Here is a 25,164-nt window from a genome sequence, read left to right on the forward strand (position 1 = left end):
GTCGTAGTTTCCGCAAACACAGACAGAGTATCCACATAGTGGCAGCGCAGTTCTTCAGTGTACGCCAGCCCATAGTAAAAATGTTTACATTTCGATCGATTACGTTTTACATAAGCTCTGGGGAAATAACTGAGGTAAGTCTATAAATATCCCTTCAAAGCCTTTTCAGTTTCACGGTTAGTCCTTAATCTATGCTAAATAGTCAAAATGTTCGCTGTGTTGAAGTAGTTGTATTAACAGTAAGTTCTACTGGGCGTATTTTTATTCTAGTACGGCCATCTTGGCTATCAAGGTCATGAATTTATAAGGTGCGCTGTCTCTCCCCTACAGATTGGGATAAATGCCGCAAAAAAATCTGGTACATATGCCGCACATTTTTTTGGTTAGGGATACTTGCTGCACAAATCAAATAACACTTTTAAATAAATGAAATCATTTCTGGTTTGTTTGTACTTTCGTTCAAATGACTTAGCATGCATTTCAAGGGTCTTCACGCAGTCGCATGAAGGTTATTGCGCAATATTATTCAGTATTTTCGTGTATATACACACATCAAAAAAAGGTTTTGCATCACCTCGCTTCCGGAACCTGTACAGAAAATTGAAATAGAGATCAACGTAAAAATCATTTCCACCCTTTTTATAGCTCATGAAAACCACACGTTGGCTGTTGTACCAACTTATAGCGAGACCTTCAGAGGTGGTGATTCAGATTGCTGTACACACGAGTTCCTCTAATACCCAGTAGCACGGCCTCTTGCATTGATGCACGGCTGTATTCATCGTGGCATACTATCCACAAATTCATCAAACCACTGTTGGTCCAGATTGTCTCATTCCTCAACGGCGATTCGGCGTAGAACCCTCAGAGTGGTTGCTGGGTCACGTCGTCCATAAACAACCCTTTTCAACCTATCCCAGGCATGTTCGATAGGGTTCATGTCTGGAGAACATGCTGGTCACTCTAGTTGAGCGATGTCGTTATCCTGAAGGAAGTCATTCGCAATATGTGCATGATCAGGACGCGAATTGTCGTCCACGAAGACGAATGCCTCGCCAATATGCTGCCGATATGGTTGCACTATCGGTCGGAGGATGGCATTCACGTATCGTACAGCCGTTACGGCGCCTTCCATGACCACCAGCGGCGTACGTCGGCCCCACATAATGCCACCCCAAAACAGGGGAACCTACACCTTGCTGCACTCGCTGGACAGTGTGTCTAAGGCGTTCAGCCAGACAGGGTTGCCTCCAAAAACGTCTTCGACGATTGTCTGGTTGAAGGCATATGCGGCACACATCGGTGAAGAGAACGTGATGCCAATCCTGAGCGGTCCATTCGGCATGTTGTTAGGCCCATCTGCACCGCGCTGCATGGTGTCGTGGTTGCAAAGATGGACCTCGCCATGGACTTTGGGGGCGAAGTTAGTCATCATACAGCCTATTGCGCACACTTTGAGTCGTAACACGACGTCCTGCATTGTTCAACATGGTGGCGTTGCTGTGAGGGTTCCTCCGAGCCATAATCCGTAGGTATCCGTCATCCACTGCACTACAGACAACACGAGCCGTTTAACTCCTTCCCGACTGGAACTGATCGACTGTCGGACCCCCTCCGTCTAACAGGCGCTGCTCATACATGGTTGTTTACATCTCTGGCCGTCTGGGCGGGTTTAGTGACATCTCTGAACAGTCAAAGGGACTGTGTCTGTCATACAATATCCACAGTCAACGTCTATCCTCAGGAGTTCTGGGAACCAGGGTGATTTTATATATTCGCCGGACACTGACAAAATAAGTATAACCAATTTGTAAACAAAATTACGTTTTTAATTTTTTAGAGTAAAACATGTATTTGAAGTCTGTATTTCATTTAATATTTCACTAGGAATTTCTGAGCGTGTTGACTAAGGATAAGAGGATTGCATGTCTCATTTTTAATGTTTTCAACTATCAGTAAGTTAACTAGTTATCTAAACCTGTGAATTACTTAGATATATAAATAAGAAATCATTATAAAAGCTATTGTAAACACTTCATAGTTTCCTCTTCACCTCACAACACACACACACACACACACATATATATATATATATATATATATATATATATATATATATATATATATATATACATACTGGATCATCTATTCCTTATGCTATGTGTGATATACCGCATCCACCAAAACTACAAAACTACCCTGTTTTTAAGTCATATATATATATATATATATATATATATATATATATATTTTTTTTTTTTTTTTTGACGTAAAAACAGGGTAGTTTTGCAGTTTTGGTGGATGCGGCATATCACGCATAGCATAAGGAATAGATGATGCAGTGTAAAGATGTTTTTATGGTCAAATATTACGTCCAAATCTTGCATGGAAACAATTAAAATGTATGACTGGACAACTGGTGTGTTTCTTTGTTAAAAAAAATTCCTAAATGGGCACCCCAGGACATAATACAAGCAATTTTGAAAATGCGCGCCATCTGTCCCGGATTTACGCTGAGTAGTGCGGTCCACTTGGTGTTATAGAGAATGTTAGGGGGGGGGGGGGGGCAATGGTTTATTGTTCGTCTTTCAGTCCTGACAGCTCTTCTGTTGTGTGTTACTCTAACCGATCATCTGCTGTAACACTGACAGGGAAGTAATATACACTCGTGAATGTGTATGGCAGAGACGGTCATCTTAAAATTCAGCGTTTATTTGTGACCAGGAGTATGAAATCAAATTAAGACCGTTATAATACACCGCAATGAGTAAAAGATTGGTGACATTCAAAACATTTTCTGAACACTTGTGATTCTATCATATTGCATAACACATTTAAATGTAAGTACAATTACTATTATTAAACAAACAATCATCTGCTCACACAAAAACACAACACCATCTTGTCAGTAAATTGCAGTGTCACAACTTTCGGGTCGATGAGAGAGGCAGCGCTCAAATGGAGAACTTAGGGCTCATAACATACCAATTTGTGTAGGTAACCAATTAACAGAAACATACGCGTCCCTAGATGTCGCTCTGCTATATCAGTGTTGGGTGTTGAGCAAAAGAGTTTCGTGACCACTGATCTAAAGACTGCATTCTGGTGAGGAAGCTGGAGACAAAGGGAACGATCTTATTACATCTGCACGGTCGAGAGGGCGACGAGGGGGGAGACGTAGTTGTCGAAAGAATTTGTGGCTGAGGTAAAGACACGATCTCTTCGCCGTTTATCGCAAGTATCTGGACTGTCGCACAGCACGAAAGTCTAAGAATGTGGGCCTTTATCCCTGCAACATTATAGTCTTTCATGAACTGATACAGACTGACCATGATGAAGGCCTAACATACAGCCATTGATTTCAGCGATTTATCACTGAAAGGCCAGGTGTATTGCAGGACACGTGGACATGTGGTACAGCGATGAAGTTTGTTTCCACTTGGAGGGATACATGACCTCACAGAACATACGTTTACGCAGTAGTGAGAATCAGAACACGGCCATTGGGGAACCCCTCCATTCTGACAACACGGGAGTTTTCTGTGCATTATCACAGTGGTGTATTTTTTTTTTTTGACTCACTGTCACGAGTGAAGTACACCAGGATTGGTTCATTAATTTCAGAACCAGTTGTATGGCGAGAGACTGACACATAGCTGGTGCTAGCAAGATGGGGCGTCATGTCGCATGTCTAGAGTGAGTATGGGTGTGGAAGAAATCCTTTTTCCATGAAAAAATGATTTCCAAACGATTATGACCCGCAAGGCCACCTGACTTGACCCCCACAGACTTTTTTCTGTGGGCAATGTGTACAAGCACATTTCACACACCATCGGCGAGTTGCTTGAGAAAATACTCCCTCAAATCCAATACTCCGGCAGCAACACTAGCGAACATGCGACACAGTGTCCAACTGTGTATACAAAAGGAGGGGGGGGGGGGGGGGGCGTCGAGGTGATATTTCCAGCACCTCTAGTAAAATATAAGAGTCGATCACAAAACGTCCGCTTTATACCGTTGCTGCAGACTATACACGAAGTATTGCCACTCCGATGGGGGTTTGTAAGCATCGACATGTAGGCTATCGATTAGTGTGTCACTCGTGTCTTTCCAAAGAGCATGCAGTAAAGGCAGAAACGTGAACTATGGCGACGTTATTACCAAATGCGTCCAAACAGGACTAACGTGCTCTCATTCTTTCCTCGGCGGCCGAAGTACGTACGCCGGTAGACGTCGATTGGAGAATGAAGAATTAGCACCGGGCGGCATCTCCGTCGAATACCACCGTCGTGGAATGGTGCGCCAAGTTCCGTGCTGGCCGCCATTCGACACGAGACGCCGTTCGACGTGGGAGGCCAGCCTCACCTGTTACAGGTAAGTAGGGGACACTCGAGTTCGCACCCTACAGTGCTGACCTCTTCCCTTTCTTTTTTCTCAGTCGTCAGCATTGAGACAATCATCCACAGACAGTCATCAGCTTCTGGTTTGACGCGGCCTGCCACAAATTCCTTTCCTGTGCCAACCTAGCACTTGCAACCTGCGTCCTCTATTATTTGCTGAATGTATTCCAATCTCTGTCTTCCCCTACAGTTTTTACCCTCTACAGCTCTCTCTAGTACCATGGAATTATTTTCCTGACGCCTTAACAGATGTCCTATCATGCCGTCAACCTAATTCTCAACAGTCTTCTATAGCACAATTGTCTTCTGTTCCTGTTTTCCCACAGTCACTACCATACACCATACTACCGTACAATCTTGTGCACCACACGTACATTCTAAGAAATTTTTTCCTCAAATTAAGGCCTCTGTTTGACACTAGTAAACATCCCTTCTCTATGAATACCCTTTTTTTCCACTGCTTTCTGCTATTTATGTTGTCCTTGCTCCTTCCGTAATGGGTTATTTGCTGTGTAGGTAGCGGAATTCCTTAAATCTGCTTGACGATCACCAATGTTGTTTGTTTATTGTAGTCTTCAGTCCTGAGACTAGTTTGATGCAGCTCTCCATGCTACCCTATCCTGTGCAAGCTTCTTCATCTCCCAGTACTTACTGCAACCTACATCCTTCTGAATCTGCTTAGTGTATTCATCTCTTGGTCTCCCTCTACGATTCTTACCCTCCACGCTGCCCTCCAATGGTAAATTTGTGATCCCTTGATGCCTCAGAACATGTACTACCAACCGGTCCCTTCTTCTTGTCAAGTTGTGCCACAAACTCCTCTTCTCCCCAATTCTATTCAATACCTGATCATTAGTTATGTGATCTACTCATCTAATCTTCAGCATTCTTCTGTAACACCACATTTCGAAAGCTTCTATACTCTTCTTGTCCAAACTATTTATCGTCCATGTTTCACTTCCATACATGGCTACACTCCATACAAATACTTTCAGAAACGACTTCCTGACACTTGAATCTATACTCGATGTTAACAAATTTCTCTTCATTAGAAACGCTTTTCTTTCCATTGCCATTCTACATCTTATATCTTCTCTACTTCGACCATCATCAGTTATTTTGCTTCCCAAATAGCAAAACTCCTTTACTGATGTTAAATCTCTCTCTCTCTTCTTATTTCTGCTATTTCTCGTTCCTTTCGTGGCAACGGCCTTGCCGCAGTGGATACATCGCTTCCGGTGAGATTACCGAAGTTAAGCGCTGTCAGGCGTGGCCGGCACTTGGATGGGTTACCATCCAGGCCACCATGCGCTGTTGTCATTTTTCGGGGTGTACTCAGCCTCGTGATGCCAATTGAGGAGCTACTCGACCAAACAGTAGCGGCTCCGGTCAAAGAAAACCATCATAACGACTGGGAGAGCGATATGCTGACCATACGCCTCTCCAATCCGCATCCTCAAATGAGGATGACACGGCGGTCGGTTGGTCCCGATGGGCCACTTATGGCCCCAAGACGGAGTGCTCACTTCTTTCGTTTTTCTTCGATTTACTCTCAAACCATATTCTGTACTCATTATTAACATCTTCAGTCGCTTAAAAAATGCCTTGATGTGTCTACGACTTTAGTCGGACGAGGATGTGGAGCAGGCAGTTACAGAGTTCTTCACGCTGCGGGGCACGGCGGTTTACCAAACGAGTATCTTCAACACTGTGGATCTGTGCGACGATTTTCTCAATGCGCACGGCTGCTTTGCCTGATTGGCACACCGATTCTGGACTAGATCGCCCCCTTCTACCTCCTTTTCTCAAACATAAACGCATGTAATACACAAAGTCGGTTTCATATCGTCTTTTACTACGATTTTTATATCACTTTTCTCGAGACCCATTAAGAGTTGGATACCCTCTATTTTCCGTAGACGTAGTCACACAATAGTAGAATTTATAGTGATTTGAAAACATGGGAGAAGAGCCCTCGGCAATGTCGCTTTTCATTCATTGTTGAGTCCAGTTTGTACGGGTAAAACCACCGCTTATGTATTACGATATATCTTTGCCTCACGCAGGTCGCAGTAGGTACTGTCGACAGTCGAGCGCCAGGTGCGCCAAGCAGTCAGTGTTGACACTCCGAGTAAGTGGGCTGTTGACTGCTAAACGGGCAAGCCGGACTTCGGTGGGGCAGCCAACCCCTTTACAAGTGTTTAAAGGCTGCGGCGTCACCCAACGCCGGGGGGCCTGACATCCAGCAAATACGTAAATGGCATTAATTGATTGTTTTGTTGGTGTGTTTAAGTGCTCAATTGTGCACCGTGATTACGCGACAACCGCGCCGGACACCCACGATTTGGACTGCAGTGGGGACTGTGCATCCAGTGCCACGGGAAGAATACTGACGTGTGGCGGCATCAATAGGCGACCTGTGATGAGGTAACCGTTATTACTTTGTCAGACGAAGTCAGTAACTGCCTCACTCACGTTGTTTAGACAATATATATAGAACATTAACAACAAAGTATATACCGATTATTGCTACCCGACATCCTAATCAGCTTTGTAGGATTTGATATGAAACAACTCCCGTGCAACTATTAACCGATCAGCCTTTATCAGTGGCGTACGGTCAAACTATTCTAAACTGTTGGCCTATAATCCACTAGTCAATAACGGTGGATTAATAAGGGGTGGTTCAAGTTGTAGGGCTACTGTTTAATACTTCTGGTCAGAAAAGCTGTATAGTTAGTTATATTTCGTCTATAAGATGGCGTTTCTTTGGTTGTTATTTTTTATCATTCCACGTGTTAGCTATTATTGTTTCCCAAAAATAACACGTCTTTTCAACACGATGATCGGCTTAAGGAAGCGAAGTGGTGCGTAGAACTGGAACCGAACTGATGACCGAAACCGGGAAGACGCCGTTGGAGAACATTCTTATGAGCTTTGAAAACGAGAGCCTGAACAGCCGCACTCGTAGCACTAATGTTATCAGCCGAGGCGAAGTTTCAGCACCACGCAGTGAAACCACTGATGGCTGTGAAACGTGTGAGACACTGGTGCTAAAGTTAGGATAAAACCAAATTTGTACGTTAATGATTATATCTCTGATTTCACACTAAAACAAATTTATTTCGTTTTATCGTTCTGTGAATAAGCGGTTCGTCTTATTTGCTTCGTTCCTCTTCTGCCGTGAAACTGGTTATTGCGCTTACCTCCTAAGCGCTCCCTTCCCAACCAAAACACGAAACCTCGTATCGTGTATCGTGTGTATCGAACTGGGGACCTAGAAACGACGAAGAGGCTTCGTCCCCGGTGTAGCCCTCAGTGGTCCACAACCCCACAGCAGGCCACAGCAGTCCACCCACCCCACACTGGACGCAGGGTTATTGTGCGGTTCGGCCCACAGTGGACCACCCCTCCCCCCCCCTCCCCTTCCCCTAGAACGTCTCAAACCAGACTAGTGTAACTCAAACGTATCCGTGGTAGAGCAATTATGGTGTATGCTTACGAGGAGACAGTGTTTGCGCAGCAATCGCCGACATAGTGCAACTGAGCCGGAATAAGGGGAACCAGCCTGCATTCAAGGAGGCTGATGGAAAGCCGCCTTAAAAACCATCCACAGGCTGGCCGGTACACCGGACCTCGACACGAATCCGCCGGGCGGATTCGTGCCAGCAACCGGCACGCCTTCCCGCTCTGGAAGCAGCATGTTAGACCACGCGGCTACCCGGACAAGCTAAACCTAGTATACTGTCGCATTTGCTCTAATGAATGAAAGCGCAAGCACACAACTTAAAATGTCGTGAATTGTGGAGAAAAACAGGCCAAATAAATCGCATCAGGTAAAATTATAAATTAAAATTGGCATTAATACACTACTGGCCATTAAAATTGCTACACCAAATAGAAATGCAGATGAGAAAGGGGTATTCATTGGACAAATATATTATACTAGGACTGACATGTGATTACATTTTCATGCAATTTGGGTGCATAGATCCTGAGAAACCAGTACCCTGAGCAACCACCTCTGGCCGTAATAACGGCCTTGATACGCCTGGGCATTGAGTCAAACAGAGCTCGGATGGCGTGTACAGGTGCAGCTGCCCATGCAGCTTCAACACGATACCACAGTTCATCAAGAGTAATGACTGGCGTATTGTGACGAGCCATTTGCTCGGCCACCTTTGACCAGACGTTTTCAATTGGTGAGAGATCTGGAGAATGTGCTGGCCAGGGCAGCAGTCGAACATTTTCTGTATCCAAAAAGGCCCGTACAGGACCTGCAACATGCGGTCGTGCAATATCCTGCTGAAATGTAGGGTTTCGCAGGGATCGAATGAAGGGCAGAGCCACGGGTCGTAACACATCTGAAATGTAACGTCCACTGTTCAAAGTGCCGTCAGTGCGAACAAGAGATGACCGAGACGTGTAACCAATGGCACCCCATACCATCACGCCGGGTGATACGCCAGTATCGCGTAGACGAATAACGCTTCGAATGTGCGTTCACCGCGATGTCGCCAAACACGGATGCCACCATCATGATGCTGTAAACAGAACCTGAATTCATCCGAAGAAATGACGTTTTGCCATTCGTGCACCCTGGTTCGTCGTTGAGTACACCATCGCAGGCGCTCCTGTCTGTGATGCAGGGTCAAGGGTAACGGCATCCGTGGTCTCCGAGCTGATAGTCCATGCTGCTGCAAACGTCGTCGAACTGTTCGTGCAGATGGTTGTTGTCTTGCAAACGTCCCCCTCTGTTGACTTAAGAATCGAGACGTGGCTGCACGATCCGTTACAGCCGTGCGGATAAGATCCCGAGTTCGAGTCTCCGGTCCGGCACACAGTTTTAATCTGCCAGGAAGTTTCACATCGGCGGACACTCCGCTGCAAAGTGAAAATTTCATTCTGGAATAGTATTATTGTTTGAGTCCGTCACAGTTTATTTTTAGAAAGGAGCTAACAGAGAGAAGGTAAATTTTGCATGTCTGTGACTTCCTTGTATTTAAAAAAAAAATCTGTTATCAGCAATTAATTCTTCTGGAACGAATGAGAGCTGAGATGAATTAATTGTATATGTGATTAGTAGTTCATTTTTCAAGTAACTAATTAGTCTCTTGTAAGGTGCGTCCGAGGCATTTTGCTCTGATTGTTGCCAACATGGTTGCACAGGATAATTGAAATGGCCTGGGAGTCGGGACAGGTTCCATCAGACTGGACGAAAGCAGTAATCACACCAATCTTTAAACATGGAAACAGAAAAGATTGTAACAACTACAGAGGTATCTCTTTGGTGGGTAAAATCTTCTCAGGTATTGTTGAAAGGAAAGTGCGAGTATTAGTCGAGGACAAATTGGATGAAAATCAGTGTGGGTTTAGGCCTCTTAGCGGTTGTCAGGACCAGATCTTTAGCTTACGGCAAATAATGGAGAAGTGTTACGAGTGGAATAGGGAATTGTATCTATGTTTTATAGATCTAGAAAAGGCATATGACCGGGTTCCTAGAAAGCTATTATCTGTTCTACGTGGTTATGGAATACGAGGCAAACTTTTGCAAGCAATTAAAGGTCTTTACATAGATACTCAGGCAGCAGTTAGAGTTGACGGTAAACTGAGTCCATGGTTCAGAGTAGTTTCAGGGGTAAGACAAGGCTGCAACCTGTCTCCACTGTTGTTCATATTATTTATGGATCATATGTTGAAAACAATAGACTGGCTGGGTGAGATTAAGATGGGTGAACACAAAATAAACAGTCTCGCATATGCGGATGACTTACTTGTGATGGCAGATTCTATTGAATGTTTGCAAAGTAATATTTCAGAGCTAGATCAGAAATGTAAGGACTATGGTATGAAGATTAGCATCTCCAAAACAAAAGTAATGTTAGTGGGAAAGAGATATAAACGGATTGAGTGCCAAATAGGAGGAACAAAGTTAGAACAGGTGGACAGTTTCAAGTACTTAGGATGCATATTCTCACAGGATGGCAACATAGTGAAAGAACTGGAAGCAAGGTGTAGCAAAGCTAATGCAGTGAGCGCTCAGCTACGATCTACTCTCTTCTGCAAGAAGGAAGTCAGTACCAAGACTAATTTATCTGTGCACCGTTCAATCTTTCAACCAACTTTGTTCTATGGGAGCGAAAGCTGGGTGGATTCAGGTTACCTTATCAATAAGGTTGAGGTTACGGATAAGAAAGTAGCTAGGATGATTGCAGATACTAGTAGATGGGAACAATGGCAGGAGGGTGTCCACAATGAGGAAATCAAAGGAAAACTGGAATGAACTCTATAGATGTAGCAGTCAGGGCGAACGGGCTCAGATGGAGGGGTCATGTTACACGCATGGGAGAAGCAAGGTTACCCAAGAGACTCATGGGTTGAGCAGTAGAGGGTAGGAGGAGTCGGGGCAGACCAAGGAGAAGGTACCTGGATTCGGTTAAGAATGATTTTGAAATAATAGGATTGATGAAAGGAGGAAGTACAAACATGTTCCGGGAAAATCAGGAATACAGAAATACAAGTCGCTGAGGAATGAAATAAATAGGAAGTGCAGGGAAGCTAAGACGAAATGGCTGCAGGAAAAATGTGAAGACATCGAAAAAGATATGATTGTCGGAAGGACAGACTCAGCATACAGGAAAGTCAAAACAACCTTTGGTGACATTAAAAGCAATGGTGGTAACATTAAGAGTGAAACGGGAATTCCACTGTTAAATGCAGAGGAGAGAGCAGACAGGTGGAAAGAATACGTTGAAAGCCTCTATGAGGGTGAAGATTTATCTGATGTGATAGAAGAAGGAACAGGAGTCGATTTAGAAGAGATAGGGGATCCAGTATTAGAATCGGAATTTAAAAGAGCTTTGGAGGACTTACGGTCAAATAAGGCAGAAGGGATAGATAACAATCCATCAGAATTTCTAAAATCATTGGGGGAAGTGGCAACAAAACGACTATTCACGTTGGTGTGTAGAGCATATGAGTCTGGCGATATACCAACTGACTTTCGGAAAAGCATCATCCACACAATTCCGAAGACGGCAAGAGCTGACAAGTGCGAGAATTATCGCACAATCAGCTTAACAGCTCATGCATCGAAGCTGCTTACAAGAATAATATACAGAAGACTGGAAAAGAAAATTGAGAATGAGCTAGGTGACGATCAGTTTGGCTTTAGAAAAAGTAAAGGGACGAGAGAGGCAATTCTGACGTTACGGCTAATAATGGAAGCAAGGCTAAAGAAAAATCAAGACACTTTCATAGGATTTGTCGACCTGGAAAAAGCGTTCGACAATATAAAATGGTGCAAGCTGTTCGAGATTCTGAAAAAAGTAGGGGTAAGCTATAGGGAGAGACGGGTCATATACAATATGTACAACAACCAAGAGGGAATAACAAGAGTGGACGATCAAGAACGAAGTGCTTGTATTAAGAAGGTTGTAAGACAAGGCTGTAGCCTTTCGCTCCTACTCTTCAATCTGTACATCGAGGAAGCAATGATGGAAATAAAAGAAAGGTTCAGGAGTGGAATTAAAATACAAGGTGAAAGGATATCAATGATACGATTCGCTGATGACATTGCTATCCTGAGTGAAAGTGAAGAAGAATAAAATGATCTGCTGAACGGAATGAACAGTCTAATGAGTACACAGTATGGTTTGAGAGTAAATCGGAGAAAGACGAAGGTAATGAGAAGTAGTAGAAATGAGAACAGCGAGAAACTTAACATCAGGATTGATGGTCACGAAGTCTATGAAGTTAAGGAATTCTGCTACCTAGGCAGTAAAATAACCACTGACGGACGGAGCAAGGAGGACATCAAAAGCAGACTCGCTATGGCAAAAAAGGCATTTCTGGCCAAGAGAAGTCTAAAAGACACTTGCAGGAAAGTTCGACAGAACAAAAATGAGCATGGGAAGTCTGGCACTGGGTTTAAGGAAGTGAACGCTACAGACTGGTTCGTTTTCAAAGCGTTTGCATTTCTGCACTGCAAATATCAGCCACGGAAGATCAACAACACAGATGTAAGTAAAAAATATTTACTTTTGGAAACGTATAAAAAAACTTGTTAACAAACTTAATGGGGTTCGGTCGCTTTTGGGTTGTGTCTCCACAGGTACTTAACTTTTTGTCTTTCTCAGCTTACATTTCGATCCCTGGTCATTTGCTATTTTTAAAGTTTTTGGTGTTATTCCCTTATACAGGGTGGTCCATTGATAATGACCCGGCCAAATATCTCACGAAATGAGCGTCAAACGAAACTCGTCTAGCTTGAAGAGGGAAACCAGATGGCGCTATGGTTGGCCCGCTAGATGGCGCTGCCATAGGTCAAACGGATATCAACTGCGTTTCTTTATATAGGAACCCCCATTTTTTATTACATATTAGTGTAGTACGTAAAGAAGTATGAATGTTTTATTTGGACAACTTTTTTCGCTTTGTGATAGATGGCGGGGGGGGGGGGGGGGGGGGGATCTGCCTGCTGGAGGTCGAACAGCGCAGTGGTGCGGCGGTGGGGTGGGGTGGGGTGGGGTGGGGTGGGTGGACTGCCTGAGGCCTGTTGTCAACCACTGAGGGCTACCGTGGGACGAAGCCTCTTCGTCCTCCGTCGTTTCTACGTCCCTTGTTTAATACAATACAATCGTACATGTTCCCAGCTAACGGTTAATGTAGATGTTAGTCAAGTTTTCAGGTTGCGCTGTTGTATTTAACCAGGAACGGCATCTGTGCAATGTCCTCAATACTTAGCAAGTATCAAATGGCTCTGTGCACTGTGGGACTTAACGTCTGAGGTCGTCAGTGCCCTAGAACTTAGAACTGCTTAAACCTAACTAACCTAAGGACATCACACACATCCATGCCCGAGGCAGGATTCGAACCTGCGACTGTAGCGGTCGCGCGGTTCCAGACTGTAGCGCCTAGAACCGCTCGGCCACACCGGCCGGCGTAGCAAGTATCACTCGTGGATAGAACAGTGCAGTATTCTTTGTGGCTGTGGAATGCATTACGCTCGAGCCAAGTGAATTCGAACGTGGGCAAATTGTTGTTGCTCGTATGGCCGGTGTTTCCGTAACCAAGTGAGCCGAAGTGTTTGGTGTTGGAAGAGGCATCGCGTCGGAAATTGATACTGCACATCGGGAAAGCGGAAAAATATCGTCCCGTAAGTCACAACGCGGGCGGGAGTGCGTGTTGAGCGACAGGCGGTCACTGAAGAGGACTGTGACGAAAAATAAGAGGACGACAGCTACAAACGTCACTGAAAAATAAATGTCGCACTCGTAAATCCTGTTAGCATCAAAACAACACGAAGGGTGGTCCACAAGCAAGGAACTGCAGGCCGAGTTGGAATTCCGGACCACTGGTCAGTGGAGCGAGTGCCCCTAACTGCAGCTATTAACATCTCTGGATCCGAGAACAGCACTGAGGAGTGAGTCGACCTGGCGCATCTCGGGCGATGCTGCAGTCGCGGTATCCAGGAATACCGAGGAAGACTCCGCGAGGCACTCGACCACACGTCAGCATGCTGCCGTCCCGGCCAGACAACATACTCTGTAGACGGAGACGAGGCAACTGCGGCCGACGGCCACTGATCCGAACGGTTTCTCGAGAATGTAAAATGCGTCGCTTCAAGCGGTCACGGAAGCGTGAATTCTAAGACGTTGCACTGGCTCACGGAGTCGCGCTCGTTGCTGTGGAAACGCCGTTGCCTTGCTGCCCTGAGACCAAGGAATGCAGCAGACAATGGCGGGGGGCGCATTCAGAAGCGGCAATAACCCTATATTGTTTAGATGCACCCTAAAAAATTAACATAAGCAGGACATTATCTGTAGTATCAACAGTTCTATTATTTGTAGACTCACTGTACAAGACATTTTATAGTTGTTTTGTACTTTGGCAGTACAACCAATTTCCTTATTTTTTTTCGGAGTATTGATAAGTAAAAGAAATAAATACCTGATTAATATATATATATATATTAGACCCGCAACCGAGCGCCTCCCCAGATGGCGGACAGGGGAATGCCTCCTAGATATAGGTGGTACCGATGAAATGAAATACTCGGCGTCTGTTCCCACAGTGGGCGGCTACAAAAGGCGTCTGCTCCACATGTCAGTGCCGGCCTCAACCAACCTCCTGATCTGGAAAGTCAGGTTGCACTCGGCAGCATGCCATATACGCAAATACTAAACATCATGATGGTACGACGAGAAAAATCTCATCACCCCGGGCCCCAGTCAATAGCTTGGGATCGTCGTGAGCATCGGATTCCCGGGACTCACGGACATCATCAGAAGAATCGGAGCTTCTCAAACTCCCTCAAGACCAAACGCAAACACTACATCGGCACACTCAACGTGAACACACTGATGAAGACAGGAAAGATGAAACAACTGACAGACACTCTCGAAAAATTTCAAATCAAACTATGTGCGCTGCAAGGAACACGATTCACAGACGAAGACCATATCAACACGGAGAATTTCAGAATATACAAAGGAAAACCGTCGAGGCAACTGAAAAACCTGAGGCTTCTTGGCACAGGATTTGCAGTACACAGGTCCATCACGGACAGTGTAATCGACTTTTCGTCACCAAACGGAAGAATCAGCACCATCGCAGTGAAATCGGCCAACAAATCCTACACAATAATCAACGCACATGCACCTACTTGTGACTACAACAGGAAAAACCCGGACGAAATTGATGACTTCTGGACTACAATGGAAGAAACTATCAGAAAAACACCTGCACACAGAGTCAAAATAATACTGGGAGACTTCAACGCTAAACTCGGAAAAGAAAAGATATACAGACATACCACAGGAAAACATACTCCACACAAGGACACCAACAAAAACGGAAAACACCTGATAGGCTTTTGCAAAAGCCACGACCTCGCCATTATGTCAACAAAATTCAAGAAACCAACACGAAAACTTACCACATGGAAATTCCCCAGCGGAAAGCAAGAACTACAAATCGACCACGTAATAGTCCAGAAAGACTCACAAAAAGAAATTTTGAACATAGACACACGTAAAAGCTACTTCGACTCAGACCACCACCTACTTCGTCTTTTGCCCAAGAAAAAGCTCCAGAAGAACAAAATTGTTAGACCATATCCAGAATACCTTACTTTAAACCAGACACAAATATTAGACGAAATTAAAATGGAGAAAACGACAGACTGGACTCAACTTTCAGGAAGAATCCGAGAGACCACGAAACTAGCACAAGCACCACGCACAAGGAAACACCGTTGGCGGAACCACACATGTGACCAAGCTATTGACCAACGAATCAGTGCATGGAAAAAATTTAGTAGCCACAAATCCCAAGAGAATTGGATGAACTTCTTGAAAACACAGAAGCAATCAAGCAAAATCATTCGCAGTGAAAAACGACAGTATGATAAACGGCGACTGACGGAGATGGAATCGGACTTAATGAAGAACGATGCAAGAAACTTCTACAGAACGTTCAGAGAAAATATGACTGGATATCAACCATCCAACTTGTGCTTCAGAAGACCGGATGGAACCCTAGAAACCAATACCAAAAATAATTGTGACATTCTGGCAAAGTACTTCGAAAAACTCCTCAACTCGGACCCCCCTATGGAAGAAATGATGACAGAAACGAGCACGTACAATCCAGATAGTGAACCTCCAACTCTAGAAGAAGTTAAAGAAATAATCAAGTCACTCAAGAATCGTAGAGCACCAGGAGAAGATGGTATCATCGCGGAAATCTGTTACAAGAACCAGAACTCACCAACGACATCCACAGGATCTTGGAAGACATCTGGAAGACCATGAAAATTCCTGACGACTGGAAAACTGCCCTGATACACCCACTACGCAAAAAAGGTGACAAGACTGACCCGAACAACCACAGAGGTATATCCCTACTACCGGTCACATGCAAGATCCTCTCTAAAGCTTTACTAAACAGACCAGAATGCCAGACCGACCACTTGATTGGGAAATACCAAGCAGGCTTCCGTAAAGGGCGGTCTTGTGCGGAACAAATTTGGAACCTGAAAATGATTTTACAACACAAACAGAACCTGATCATTACCTTTGTCGACTTCAAAAAGGCGTACGACTCTATCGGCCGGAAAACTCTCTTCAAAATTCTAGCAGAATACAAAGTAGACCACAAAACACGGACTATCATAGAGCAAACTTTAACCAACACGACCTCCAAAGTAAAGTTCTGTGGGGAACTATCAGAGCCCTTTGAAATTCGCACAGGTGTCCGACAAGGCGATGGCCTCTCACCTCTCCTTTTCAATCTGGTGTTAGATAAGGCAATAAAAGAACATCACAACAGGAGATAACCTTAGGAAACCTACAAATTAAATGCCTGGCTTTGGCAGACGATTTGGCGATTGTCACGAAAGGTACAAAGGAAACGAAAGACGCTATTGAAAAACTGCACGAAATCGCTTCCAAAACTGGACTACAGATCTCTTACGAATAGACACAGTTTATGAGCACAAAGAAACTCTCATCTCTGAACACAAAGTATGGCACGATTTACAAAACGGCAAACTTCAAATACCTCGGTGAGACACTACAAATGAGTGGACATAACAGAGACTCAAACGAAGAAAGAAAGACTAAGCTGGACAAGGCATACAAAGTAGTGTGGAATCATTACAACAAGAAGTCTATCTAACAAAAAGCCAAATTACGCCATTACGACACGGTGGTGCTCCCCGAGGCACTATATGCAGCAGAGACCACACTAATGCTAGGGCATACACGTATCAGACAATTAGAAAAAGTAGAACGGAAAATACTTATGAAAATATTTGGCGCAACTAACAACAATGGAATATGGATCAAGAAACCTACAGAGGAACTATACAAACATACGGAGACAATCACAGAAAAGATTAGAAAACGCAGACTACAATTCTATGGACACCTACACAGAATGCCATCACACAGGCTGACCAAACAGATCTTTGACTGGGTAACCACTAGAAACAACAAATGGGTGGCAGAGGTAGAAAACGACCTGAACCAACTCAACATAACAGCAGACACAATAAACGACAGAATAAAATTCAGAAACATCATTAAGAAAAGTAAACTACATGAGATACAACGTGACAAACGAACAGGAGTAAAATGGACCGAAGAGCGCAAGCAAGATCACAGCCGGAAGATGAAAGAAATATGGGCAACCAAAAAGGCAATCAAGATGAACCCGAAGACACGAAGCCGACAAGAAGCATGGACAGAGGACCGGAAACTGAAACACAGCGAGCGAATGATGGAAGTTTGGGCAGCAAGGAAGGCAGCAAAAGGAACTGGCCATGTAGTTTAGTCCAAATGCGCTCTTTAAGAGCAAAACTCCAATAATATGTGTGTGTGTGTGTGTGTGTGTGTGTGTGTGTGTGTGTGTGTGTGTGTGTTTTGGTTGGCAGGAGAGCCAACACCGGGTTACTAGAAGGAGGCCGAAAGGCACGCGTTTTAGCTCACGCAGGCTGGCGTGAGGTCTGGAACAGGATGGAAATTAGAATTTAGAAAAAAGGACGTAGCTGGTGGAATACTTAACTTTAATCCGTTAATGGTGAACGTCGGTCTGACGGTAAATGATTCACAAGATCAATAGTAACTGATAATGGCGCCTTGCTAGGTAGTAGGAAATGACGTAGCTGAAGGCTATGTTAAACTATCGTCTCGGCAAATGAGAGCGTATTTTGTCAGTGAACCATCGCTAGCAAAGTCGGTTGTACAACTGGGGCGAGTGCTAGGAAGTCTCTCTAGACCTGCCGTGAGGCGGCGCTCGGTGTGCAATCACTGACAGTGGCGACACGCGGGTCCGACGTATACTAACGGACCGCGGCCGATTTAAAGGCCTGGCGGTGACACCAAATTTTATATATATATATATATATATATAACAGTAGAAAAATGCTGCTATCAGAGCACAAAAAAGGCTATGCTTCTTTTTTAAAAGACTGTCTCAAGATTGGGATACAACCTGCCCTCAAGCATGCGAACATACTCGCGCTCTTTCTAACGTGCAACTCAGTTCTCACTCCCATATCCTATAACTCATTCACACTCACCAGTCCATCCACTCCCACAAACGCAAAGCTGCCGCCTTCTTAGCTCAGTGGTAGAGCACCAGGGGTCGTGAGTTCGACCCTCGCAGAAGGCATTCATTTTTTTAACTTTCCTGCTGAGAGCAGAGCTATCTCGAGCAGCATCCAACACCTGGCAGTACACTGAATGAAATGGAAGTTCTACAACCTATAAAGAATATTCTACTTGCCTCAGAGGTTTACTGAATGTGTAGGCGGAACACTGTTTTGTATGCGTTTTGTAGTATAATGTCATGCTTGACGATGTCATTCGTTTACAAGCCTCGCTACAATGTACATGCACGTTATCCACGTGAAGAGGCGTAAGCAGATGCTACCGTTTGCGAGATTCCTGCGGAATGTATACGAGTTGCATTGATGAACAGAGCAGAAGGACGCAAAAGTGAAGGCCTCCGTGGCGCAATCGGCTAGCGCGTTCGGCTGTTAACCGAAAGGTTGGTGGTTCGAGCCCACCCGGGGGCGAAATCGTTTTAATCGCCACCGAGGTGAGGACATACGTCGACTTTGTTAGAGATACACAGCTAGTGTGACACTTTGGCTGTGTTTGAATGATGCCACAGAGTCTTGTACACATTCAGCCAAGTGACAGTCTAGGTGACAACACGGCCCTACACAGACGTTCTACTGTTTTCCTATTTATTTGTCATGTGTGACACTGCAGTAGAGCCACGCCTTTTTTTGTTTTTGTTTTTTGTTTTCTACCCTCCATCGTGTGCAATCGAGAGGTGTGCGTAACAGTACCACAAAACTATTACAGTTCTATCAGTACAACAAACTAGTGATCCACATGCTTATATATGTCTGTCTTTCCGCCACGAATAGTTTCCTCCTTTCAGTCTTCCTTACTACAATCAATGCTTATTCCAAATTCGCTCTGCCACATGTACAAATGTAGCGTACAAAGACTCAGAAAAGCTAAACTGCTAAACTACAACAATAAACGGTGCAAGAAACAACTAACAAACTCTGACTGACAGACTCTCGAAAAATATTATAAAAAAAGCACCAAATGAAATAATTACCTGGACAGTACAATAACAGAAAAATAAAAGCAAAGAATGGATTGTCTCGTCTTTACAAGTAAAATGTAAACTGTATTTGTAAAACGAAATTGTTATTTTGTAAATAAAAGTCTATATACGTTAAAAAAAACTACAAAAGACGTGTTATTTACATTTAATTTCAGCGTCTACACGGCGAGTGCCATATGACTCGGCCTCTCTCTCGATGTCGATCTGTATTTGGTGTCTCCCAAGTGTCGGTCTGCAGCAGGCCGCTCAGCCCAACTCAGTGTGGTTACCCCCTTGTGCGGCCTCGTCATTGTCTCCTGTGGTACACCCACAGTCCCCCCACTGTGCCCAGCCCAGCCACTACAGTCTCCTATCACCCCCCCCCCCCCAACCTTGCCCGTCCTTACTGCTACCATCCCGTCCTTCCCCTTGCTGCTGCCCACTCTCAATGCTGCTCTCTCTCTCTCTCTCTCTCTCTCTCTCTCTCTCTCTCTCTTCCTCGTTGTGACCGTCATACACTGTCTCTCATTGCCAGTGCCTCTCACCCACTTCCACTTTCTCCCTCTCTCCATTCCCCTCCCACGGGCACTGTCCCCCTCCCTCCCCCCTCCCACTGTTCTAACACTGTCAACCATGTTCCACTGCCACTTGTATCCCTCTCGTTCTCTCACACTGCCATTGTCTCCTTCGCTCTTTTATTACTTTCCCATCTCCTTCCCGCTGTCATAGTCTCCTTTACTCCCAGCATAAATAAACGCGAATTTGTTCGCAAGCTAAATTTATTGGGGAAATTTTTGTACGTGCCGAGGGAGGTACGAGGGTACCCAGAAAGTTGTGCACCATATTATTTTTCTTCTACAATTCTTTATGTTGTTGTTGTTGTTGTTGTTGTGGTCTTCAGTCCTGAGACTGGTTTGATACCGCTCTCCATGCTACCGTATCCTGTGCAAGCTTCTTCATCTCCCAGTACTTACTGCATCCTACAGCCTGCTTAGTGTATTCATCTCTTGGTCTCCCTCTTCGATTTTTACCCTCCACGCTACCCTCCAATGCTAAATTTCTGATCCCCTGATGCCTCAGAATATGCCTTACCAACCGATGCCTTCTTCTAGTCAAGTTGTGCCACAAACTCCTCTTCTCCCCAATTCTATTCAATACCTCCTCGTTAGTTATGTGATCTACCCATCTAATCTTCAGCATTCTTCTGTAGCACCACATTTCGAAAGCTTCTATTCTCTTCTTGTCTAAACTATTTATCATCCATGTTTCACTTCCATACATAGCTACACGCCATACAAATACTTTCAGAAACGGCTTCCTGACAATTAAATCTATACTCGATGGTAACAAATCTCTTCTAGGCGCTCCAGTCTGGAACCGAGCGACCGCTACGATCGCAGGTTCGAATCCTGCCTCGGGCATGGATGTGTGTGATGTCCTTAGGTTGGTTAGGTTTAATTAATTCTAAGTTCTAGGCGACTGATGACCTCAGAAATTAAGTTGCATAGTGCTGAGAGCCATTTGAACAAATTTCTCTTCTTCAGAAACGCTTTCCTTGCCATTGCCAGTATACATTTTATATCCTCTCTACTTCGACCATGATCGGTTATTTTGCTCCCCAAATAACAAAACTCCTTTACTACTTTAAGTGTCTCATTTCCTAATCTAATTCCCTCAGCATCACCCGACTTGACTACATTCCATTACCCTCGTTTTGCTTTTGTTGATGTTCATCTTATATTCTCCTTTCAAGACACTGTCCATTCCGTTCAACTGCTCTTCCAAGTCCTTTGCTGTCTCTGACAGACTTACAAATTCTTTATCGAACATAATTAGAATGCTGTTTTATCTTCACACCCTATTTTTCCACGTATTCTCCATCTCATTCTAACGCTTTCCTCCAGCATGAAACAAGGGCATGTATGCCCTGTCGGTAGGAATCCTTGTCCTAGTGGCGGTGCCACTGCTTCATTGTGTGAATCAGCTCCTCATCGTCCTCTAAATGTCTTCCGTGAATGGCATCCTTTAATGGTCCGAACAAGTGGAAGTCCGAGGGAGCTAGGTCAGGTGTGACAGCCGTGGATGGTCTCTCTGACCGCTGCAAGTCGTGGAGCTCCGCCGAACCGCCTTCTGACGACCTCACCCTCCGTGCCCAGCGACTAACTGTACTTCTGTCGACAGCAGGTGCTCCATAGACTTTGCTCGAGCGTTGTGAATATTCCTCACAGTTTCTTTCTCTGCAGTGAGAAATGCAATGACGGCACGTTGCTTGTAACGTACATCACCTACAGACGCCATTTTGAAACTCTCGTGCAGCTGCGCAATGTGTCGGAAGTGACGGAAACCTGGCCCACTCATTCAGGAGACTTCAAACCGTTTGGCATTCGTATCACTCTTTTCGGCTGAGAAAAAAATGCGGTGCATTACTTTCTAGGCAACCCTCGTAGGATCAGGCAGCTGGTATCCCACTTTTGGGTCAGTCTTTTAAAACAGCACGATATTCGCATTTTTTGTGCTTCGATAGGAGCACTTTTCCGCTGGTTCGCTTCTTTTCCCTGCTATAGCAGAGCATGACACTAACACGAAAAGAACTTCATGGGTCAGAGTAATTTTGATAGGTTACTTACGTGCAATTGAAATAACGGAGAGCTATATAATTTTGCGCCTCAGACCGGATTTTACGTGCACAACAACTTTGCACACGCTTCACTACTACAACATGGGTTTCACAGAACCCTTGTGACGATAACGGAGGCACTTCACGGCATATTTATCCGTGCTGCGTCACTTGGTAAACTACGTCTGTGCCTCACAGCCGATATTACGTTCGTCTTTTACCATGTACAGCTGCGATAACTTTGAACCACTGTATTTCGGAAACGGATACAGACATCAGGAAAATTGTCAGGGTTATTCGATATCGGCGTCTTAGGAATGCACCGCAAAAATTTCAGCCATTTTCTGTTCACAGACATCTTGAAATCCACCGCTAGGTTTTTGTACCGAAAATGCATATTTTTCGTGTTTTGTCACGAACCGCCCACGAACTAAATGGTGGATCCTGAAGCCCTTTAATGCACACCATACAGCACACAATGGAAAAAGAAGCAACAGATTTGCTCCGTTCGTTTAAGCTGGAGGTAAGATGTTACTCAAACATTGACCCTGTACTGTAGCACAATTACAGTAAGACGATGTGTTCGGTATAAAGTCGGTTCCTCGCTCAAGAACTATCTGAAATAGTTGACCATAGCTTCCTTATCACCAACAGAACCAGAGGTATAAACCCCGGAAAGAAAATCCTGTTTTTTTTTCCCGGCGTTTTGGAACGCACTAGGCAGAGTATGCTGTCTGACGCATACCGGTTATTATCCGCATGAACATGAGTTGTACGGCCCATGTTAGCTTCTCAGGTAACACTGTATTTGTTAAGAATAAATAAAATACATCAAATTCCCTTCCGTTGCAACTGGTTAGAGGTGTTGGGCCGTGTGAAACATACCTCGCCCCTGCATACTTGTCAGAAGAATGGGGCGCCCTAGTCTGCTACACTATGTGATCAAAAGTATCCGGACACCCCCAAAAACATACGTTTCTCGTATTAGGTGCACTGTGCTGCCACCTACTCCCAGGTATCCCGCATCAGCGATTTCAACAGTCATCAGACATCGTCAGAGAGCACAATGGGGCGCTCCGCGGAACTCACGGACTTGGAACGTGGTCACGTGATTGGGTATCGCTTGTGTTATACGTCTGTGCGCCGTATTTCCACACTCCTGAACATCCCTAGGTCAACTTTTTCCGATGTGATAGTGAAGTGAAAACGTGAAGTGTCATGTACAGCACAAAAGCGTACAGGCCGACCTCGTCTGTTGACTGACAGAGACCGCCGACTGTTGAAGAGGGTCCTAATGTGTAATAGTCAGACATCTATGTAGGCCATTACACAGTAATTCCAAACTGCATCAGGTTCCACTGCAAGTACTATGTCAGTTACGCGGGAGGTGAGGAAACTTGAATTTCATGGTCGAGCGGCTGCTCATAAGCCACACATCACACCGGTAAATGCCAAACGACGCCTCGCTTGGTGTAAGGAGAACAACATTGGACGACTGAACAGTGGAAAAACGTGTGGAGTGATGAATCACGGTACACAATGTGGAGATCGGATGGCAGTCTGTGGGTGTGCCAAACGGCCAGGGAACGTCATCTGCCAGCGTGTGTAGTGCCAACAGTAAAATTCGGAGGCGGTGGTGTTACGGTGTGGTTGCGTTTTTCATGGAGGGGGCTTGCACCCCTTTTACGTGGCACTATCACAGCACAGGCCTACATTGATGTTTTAAGCAACTTCTTGCTTCCCACTCCTGAAGAGCAATTCGGGGATGGCGATTGTCAACACGATCGATCACCTGTTCGTAATGCACGGCCTGTGGCGGAGTGGTTACACGACAATAACATCCTTGTAATGGACTGGCCTGCACAGAGTCCTGACCTGAATCCTATAGAACACCTCTGGGATGTTTTGGAACGCTGACGCCGTGCCAGGCCTCACCGACCGACATCGGTACCTCTCCTCAGTGCAGCACTCCGTGAAGAATGGGCTGCCATTCCCCAGGAAACCTTCCAGCACCTGACTCAACGGATGCCTGCGAGAGTGGATGCTGTCATCAAGGCTAAGGGTGGGCCAACACCACACTTAATTCCAGCATTACCAATGGAGGGCGCCACGAACTTGTAAGTCATTTTCAGCTAGGTGTCCGGATACTTTTGATCACATAGTGTATGTGCAACATGTAACGGGAGTCGTCTGTCATACGAAGCAACGGATCACAACGTAAGCTGAGGTAGTGAGACTCACCTTTGGAAAGGGATCTCTGGAATTGTGGGGCGGTGTTTTCAGTGATTACTCGCTACACAAAATAAAACTGCCGCCAAAAGTTTTTCCCGCTTTTCGTAAGAAAAACAGCGAAGATATCATTACAAATGAGGGACACATGAAAGGTGCCTCCTTGGAGATTGTTCCGCTGAAAACACGGCATCGCTCATGACAGGACAAGGTTTAGAGTTATTGTGGCGGCTGATGCCTCCACGACTAGGGCAAAAAGAGTATAGAATGTAAACTGTTCGTTTCGAAGCGAGCTCTGCCTGCAATCTCTAAATGTCGGAGGAAGATCATCTGGAGAGGTGGAGAAGAAAAGAAATGGAAGATCAGCCTAGACATCCCGAGACTGGAAGTGAAGCACAACCTCACAGACAGAAGTGAAGAAAGAGTTTCCTGCGAACAGCTGAAGCAATCGCTTGACCACCTTGATTTCCACTGCTGATTTCTTGGCAATGTTAACAAGAAACCACCACAGATGTACTGGTACACATTTATTATATTACGACCTGTTCCATTCGAAAACGACATTGGGGTACCCGCAGCGGATCAAAACAAAAATTAGATTAAAAGCTGTGGTTATTTACGTGCATGAGTAACACGCAACTCACACTGCCAACAGCCTTTATAAGAGGGCCTCAGAGAGTCGCGTCATTATCAAGACCTGAGAAATCTATCTTATGTAACGTCAAAGGAAAATTCCGGAGTATAACGCTCATGTAAACACTTTTGTAATCGAGGTTACCGTCTTAC

The 25,164-nt window shown here is 44.9% G+C and overlaps 1 non-coding gene across 1 annotated transcript; it reads left to right on the forward strand.

Moving 5' to 3' along the window:
• Positions 1 to 18,910: 18,910 nt before the first annotated feature.
• Trnan-guu lies at positions 18,911 to 18,984 on the forward strand. The gene has a single exon. It is a non-coding gene; the product is annotated as a tRNA-Asn (tRNA).
• Positions 18,985 to 25,164: the final 6,180 nt, after the last annotated feature.

This window comes from Schistocerca americana, chromosome 9 (assembly GCF_021461395.2).
Source record: "Schistocerca americana isolate TAMUIC-IGC-003095 chromosome 9, iqSchAmer2.1, whole genome shotgun sequence".
Classification (NCBI taxonomy): Eukaryota; Metazoa; Arthropoda; class Insecta; order Orthoptera; family Acrididae; genus Schistocerca; species Schistocerca americana.